The sequence below is a fragment of the Lampetra fluviatilis genome, chromosome 22 (assembly GCF_964198595.1).
Source record: "Lampetra fluviatilis chromosome 22, kcLamFluv1.1, whole genome shotgun sequence".
Classification (NCBI taxonomy): domain Eukaryota; kingdom Metazoa; phylum Chordata; class Hyperoartia; order Petromyzontiformes; family Petromyzontidae; genus Lampetra; species Lampetra fluviatilis.
The window spans coordinates 892,501-897,500 of record NC_136296.1 but is presented as its reverse complement, the minus strand read 5'-3'; the positions used below and the strand labels follow the sequence as shown (position 1 = coordinate 897,500).

The 5,000-nt window shown below is 46.4% G+C and overlaps 8 non-coding genes and 6 pseudogenes across 8 annotated transcripts; all 14 read left to right on the top strand.

Annotated features, from left to right (window-relative positions):
* Nucleotides 1-76: 76 nt before the first annotated feature.
* LOC144939004 (5S ribosomal RNA) lies at nt 77-195 on the top strand. The gene has a single exon (XR_013638206.1). It is a non-coding gene; the product is annotated as a 5S ribosomal RNA (ribosomal RNA).
* Nucleotides 196-444: 249 nt separating this feature from the next.
* Nucleotides 445-553, top strand: LOC144940197 (5S ribosomal RNA; annotated as a pseudogene).
* A 249-nt stretch (nt 554-802) lies between these two features.
* LOC144939745 (5S ribosomal RNA) lies at nt 803-921 on the top strand (annotated as a pseudogene).
* Nucleotides 922-1,170: 249 nt separating this feature from the next.
* On the top strand, nt 1,171-1,289 carry LOC144939435 (5S ribosomal RNA). Its single transcript, XR_013638613.1, has one exon. It is a non-coding gene; the product is annotated as a 5S ribosomal RNA (ribosomal RNA).
* Nucleotides 1,290-1,538: 249 nt separating this feature from the next.
* On the top strand, nt 1,539-1,657 carry LOC144939003 (5S ribosomal RNA). The gene has a single exon (XR_013638205.1). It is a non-coding gene; the product is annotated as a 5S ribosomal RNA (ribosomal RNA).
* A 249-nt stretch (nt 1,658-1,906) lies between these two features.
* LOC144940111 (5S ribosomal RNA) lies at nt 1,907-2,025 on the top strand (annotated as a pseudogene).
* Nucleotides 2,026-2,274: 249 nt separating this feature from the next.
* Nucleotides 2,275-2,393, top strand: LOC144939320 (5S ribosomal RNA). The gene has a single exon (XR_013638507.1). It is a non-coding gene; the product is annotated as a 5S ribosomal RNA (ribosomal RNA).
* Nucleotides 2,394-2,642: 249 nt separating this feature from the next.
* On the top strand, nt 2,643-2,761 carry LOC144939980 (5S ribosomal RNA; annotated as a pseudogene).
* A 249-nt stretch (nt 2,762-3,010) lies between these two features.
* Nucleotides 3,011-3,119, top strand: LOC144939913 (5S ribosomal RNA; annotated as a pseudogene).
* A 249-nt stretch (nt 3,120-3,368) lies between these two features.
* LOC144939188 (5S ribosomal RNA) lies at nt 3,369-3,487 on the top strand. Its single transcript, XR_013638381.1, has one exon. It is a non-coding gene; the product is annotated as a 5S ribosomal RNA (ribosomal RNA).
* Nucleotides 3,488-3,736: 249 nt separating this feature from the next.
* LOC144939002 (5S ribosomal RNA) lies at nt 3,737-3,855 on the top strand. Its single transcript, XR_013638204.1, has one exon. It is a non-coding gene; the product is annotated as a 5S ribosomal RNA (ribosomal RNA).
* Nucleotides 3,856-4,104: 249 nt separating this feature from the next.
* LOC144939829 (5S ribosomal RNA) lies at nt 4,105-4,223 on the top strand (annotated as a pseudogene).
* A 252-nt stretch (nt 4,224-4,475) lies between these two features.
* On the top strand, nt 4,476-4,594 carry LOC144938838 (5S ribosomal RNA). The gene has a single exon (XR_013638046.1). It is a non-coding gene; the product is annotated as a 5S ribosomal RNA (ribosomal RNA).
* Nucleotides 4,595-4,846: 252 nt separating this feature from the next.
* Nucleotides 4,847-4,965, top strand: LOC144939475 (5S ribosomal RNA). The gene has a single exon (XR_013638650.1). It is a non-coding gene; the product is annotated as a 5S ribosomal RNA (ribosomal RNA).
* Nucleotides 4,966-5,000: the final 35 nt, after the last annotated feature.

The window sequence follows — 5,000 nt, the reverse complement described above, 5'->3', positions numbered from 1 at the left end:
ATGAGTGTTGACCTCCGGCAGTAGAGTTGAATCTTGATTTTAACATATGAATGTGCGTCAGGTCTCTGCAAGTATGGCCTACGACCATATCACCCTGAATGCGCCCGATCTCGTCTGATCTCGGAAGCTAAGCAGGTTCGAGCCTGGTTAGTACTTTAATGGGAGACTGCTTGGGAATACCAGGTGTTGTAGGCTTTCGCATTTTCGCATTTGGAATGGTCGCGTTTAACTCTTCAATTCACCTAGTCAGTTCACCTGCCAATTGCACGTGGATATGGTGTACTGCATTGGGATCAAGATTTTCTTGTAAAAGACCGTTTAATGCCACTCTTTCGGGGCTCAACCAGGAGTCCAGAATAAACGTTTTCATGAGTGTTGACCTCCCGCAGTAGAGTTGAATCTTGATTTTAACATATGAATGTGCGTCAGGTCTCTGCAAGTATGGCCTACGACCATATCACCCTGAATGCGCCTGATCTTGGAAGCTAAGCAGGTTCGAGCCTGGTTAGTACTTTAATGGGAGACTGCATGGGAATACCAGGTGTTGTATCCTTTTGCATTTTCGCATCTGGAATGGTCGCGTTTAACTCTTCAATTCACCTAGTCAGTTCACCTGCCAATTGCACGTGGATATGGTGTACTGCATTGGGATCAAGATTTTCGTGTAAAATACCGTTTAATGCCACTCTTTCGGGGCTCAACCAGTAGTCCAGAATAAACGTTTTCATGAGTGTTGACCTCCCGCAGTAGAGTTGAATCTTGATTTTAACATATGAATGTGCGTCAGGTCTCTGCACGTATGGCCTACGACCATATCACCCTGAATGCGCCCGAGCTCGTCTGATCTCGGACTCTAAGCAGCGTCGAGCCTGGTTAGTACTTGAATGGGAGACTGCCTGGGAAAACCAGGTGTTGTAGGCTTTTGCATTTTCGAATCTGGATGGGTCGCGTTTTACTCTTCAATTCACCCAGTCAGTTCACCTGCCAATTGCACGCGGATATGGTGTACTGCATTGGGATCAAGATTTTCTTGTAAAAGACTATTTAATGCCACTCTTTCGGGGCTCAACCAGGAGTCCAGAATAAACGTTTTCATGAGTATTGACCTCCCGCAGTAGAGTTGAATCTTGGTTTTAACATATGAATGTGCGTCAGGTCTCTCCAAGTATGGCCTGCGACCATATCACCCTGAAAGCGCCTGAGCTCGTCTGATCTCGGAAGCTAAGCAGGGTCGAGCCTGGTTAGTACTTGGATGGGAGACTGCCTGGGAATACAAGGTGTTGTAGGCTTTTGCATTTTCGTATCTGGATGGGTCGCGTTTTACTCTTCAATTCACCCAGTCAGTTCACCTGCCAATTGCACGCGGATATGGTGTACTGCATTGGGATCAAGATTTTCTTGTAAAAGACCATTTAATGCCACTCTTTCGGGGCTCAACCAGGAGTCCAGAATAAACGTTTTCATGAGTGTTGACCTCCCGCAGTAGAGTTGAATCTTGATTTTAACATATGAATGTGCGCCAGGTCTCTGCAAGTATGGCCTACGACCATATCACCCTGAATGCGCCCGATCTCGTCTGATCTCGGAAGCTAAGCAGGTTCGAGCCTGGTTAGTACTTTAATGGGAGACTGCTTGGGAATACCAGGTGTTGTAGGCTTTTGCATTTTCGCATCTGGAATGGTCGCGTTTAACTCTTCAATTCACCCAGTCAGTTCACCTGCCATTTGCACGTAGATATGGTGTTCTGCATTGGGATCCAGATTTTCTTGTAAAAGACGGTTTAATGCCACTCTTTTGGGGCTCAACCAGGAGTCCAGAATAAACGTTTTCATGAGTGTTGACCTCCCGCAGTAGAGTTGAATCTTGGTTTTAACATATGAATGTGCGTCAGGTCTCTCCAAGTATGGCCTGCGACCATATCACCCTGAAAGCGGCTGAGCTCGTCTGATCTTGGAAGCTAAGCAGCGTCGAGCGTGGTTTGTACTTGGATGGGAGACTGTCTGGGAATACCAGGTGTTGTAGGCTTTTGCATTTTCGAATCTGGATGGGTCGCGTTTTACTCTTCAATTCACCCAGTCAGTTCACCTGCCATTTGCACGTGGATATGGTGTTCTGCATTGGGATCCAGATTTTCTTGTAAAAGACGGTTTAATGCCACTCTTTCGGGGCTCAACCAGGAGTCCAGAATAAACGTTTTCATGAGTGTTGACCTCCCGCAGTAGAGTTGAATCTTGATTTTAACATATGAATGTGCGTCAGGTCTCTGCAAGCATGGCCTACGACCATATCACCCTGAAAGTGCACGATCTCGTCTGATCTCGGAAGCTAAGCAGGGTCGAGCCTGGTTAGTACTTTAATGGGAGACTGCGTGGGAATACCAGGTGTTGTATGCTTTTGCATTTTCGCATCTGGAATGGTCGCGTTTAACTCTTCAATTCACCTAGTCAGTTCACCTGCCAATTGCACGTGGATATGGTGTACTGCATTGGGATCAAGATTTTCTTGTAAAATACCGTTTAATGCCACTCTTTCGGGGCTCAACCAGGAGTCCAGAATAAACGTTTTCATGAGTGTTGACCTCCCGCAGTAGAGTTGAATCTTGGTTTTTACATATGAATGTGCGTCAGGTCTCTGCAAGTATGGCCTACGACCATATCACCCTAAATGCGCCCGATCTCTTCTGATCACGGAAGCTAAGCAGGTTCGAGCCTGGTTAGTACTTTAATGTGAGACTGCTTGGGAATACCAGGTGTTGTAGGCTTTTGCATTTTCGCATCTGGAATGGTCGCGTTTAACTCTTCAATTCACCTAGTCAGTTCACCTGCCAATTGCACGTGGATATGGTGTACTGCATTGGGATCAAGATTTTCTTGTAAAAGACGGTTTAATGTCACTCTTTCGGGGCTCAACCAGGAGTCCAGAATTAACGTTTTCATGAGTGTTGACCTCCCGCAGTAGAGTTTGATCTTGATTTTAACATATGAATGTGCGTCAGGTCGCTGCAAGTATGGCCTACGACCACATCACCCTGAATGCGCCTGATCTCGGAAGCTAAGCAGGGTCGAGCCTGGTTAGTACTTGGATGGGAGACTGCCTGGGAATACCAGGTGTTGTGGGCTTTTGCATTTTCGCATCTGGATGGGTAGCGTTTTACTCTTCAATTCACCAAGTCAGTTCACCTGCCAATTGCACGCGGATATGGTGTACTGCATTGGGATCCAGATTTTCTTGTAAAAGACCGTTTAATGTCACTCTTTCGGGGCTCAACCAGTATTCCAGAATAAACGTTTTCATGAGTGTTGACCTCCCGCAGTAGAGTTGAATCTTGATTTCAACATATCAATGTGCGTCAGGTCTGTGCAAGTATGGCCTACGACCATATCACCCTAAATGCGCCCGATCTCGGCTGATCTCGGAAGCTAAGTAGGGTCGAGCCTAGTTAGTACTTGGATGGGAGACTGCCTGGGAATACCAGGTGTTGTAGGCTTTTGCATTTTCGCATCTGGTTGGGTCGCGTTTTACTATTCAATTCACCCAGTCAGTTCACCTGCCAATTGCACGTGGATATGGTGTACTGCATTGGGATCCAGATTTTCTTGTAAAAGACGGTTTAATGCCACTCTTTCGGGGCTCAACCAGGAGTCCAGAATTAACGTTTTCATGAGTGTTGACCTCCCGCAGTAGAGTTTAATCTTGATTTTAACATATGAATGTGCGTCAGGTCTCTGCAAGTATGGCCTACGACCATATCACCCTGAATGCGCCCGATCTCGTCTGATCTCGGAAGCTAAGCAGGTTCGAGCCTGGTTAGTACTTTAATGGGAGACTGCTTGGGAATACCAGGTGTTGTAGGCTTTTGCATTTTCGCATCTGGAATGGTCGCGTTTAACTCTTCAATTCACCCAGTCAGTTCACCTGCCAATTGCACGTGGATATGGTGTCCTGCATTGGGATCCAGATTTTCTTGTAAAAGACGGTTTAATGCCACTCTTTCGGGGCTCAACCAGGAGTCCAGAATAAACGTTTTCATGAGTGTTGACCTCGCGCAGTAGAGTTGAATCTTGATTTTAACATATGAATGTGCGTCAGGTCTCTGCAAGTATGGCCTATGACCATATCACCCTGAAAGCGACCGATTTCGTCTGATCTCGGAAGCTAAGCAGAGTCGGGCCTGGTTAGTACTTGGATGGGAGTATGCCTGGGAATACCAGGTGTTGTAGGCTTTTGCATTTTCGCATCTGGATGGGTCGCGTTTTACTCTTCAATTCATCCAGTCAGTTCACCTGCCAATTGCACATGGATATGGTGTACTGCATTGGGATATAGATTTTCTTGTAAAATACCGTTTAATGTCACTCTTTCGGGGCTCAACCAGGAGTCCAGAATTAAAGTTTTCATGAGTGTTGACCTCCTCCCACAGTAGAGTTGAATCTTGATTTTTACATATGAATGTGCGTCAGGTCTCTGCAAGTATGGCCTACGACCATATCACCCTAAATGCGCCCGATCTCGTCTGATCTCGGAAGCTAAGCAGGGTCGAGCCTGGATAGTACTTGGATGGGAGACTGCCTGGGAATACCAGGTGTTGTGGGCTTTTGCATTTTCGCATCTGGATGGGTCGCGTTTTACTCTTCAATTCACCCAGTCAGTTCACCTGCCAATTGCACGTGGATATGGTGTACTGCATTGGGATCCAGATTTTCTTGTAAAAGACCTTTTAATGTCACTCTTTCGGGGCTCAACCAGTAGTCCAGAATTAACGTTTTCATGAGTGTTGACCTCCTCCCACAGTAGAGTTGAATCTTGATTTTTACATATGAATGTGCGTCAGGTCTCTGCAAGTATGGCCTACGACCATATCACCCTGAATGCGCCCGATCTCCTTTGATCTTGGAAGCTAAGCAGGGTCGAGCCTGGTTAGTACTTGGATGGGAGACTGCCTGGGAATACCATGTATTGTAGGCTTTTGCATTTTCGTATCTGGATGGGTCGCGTTTTAC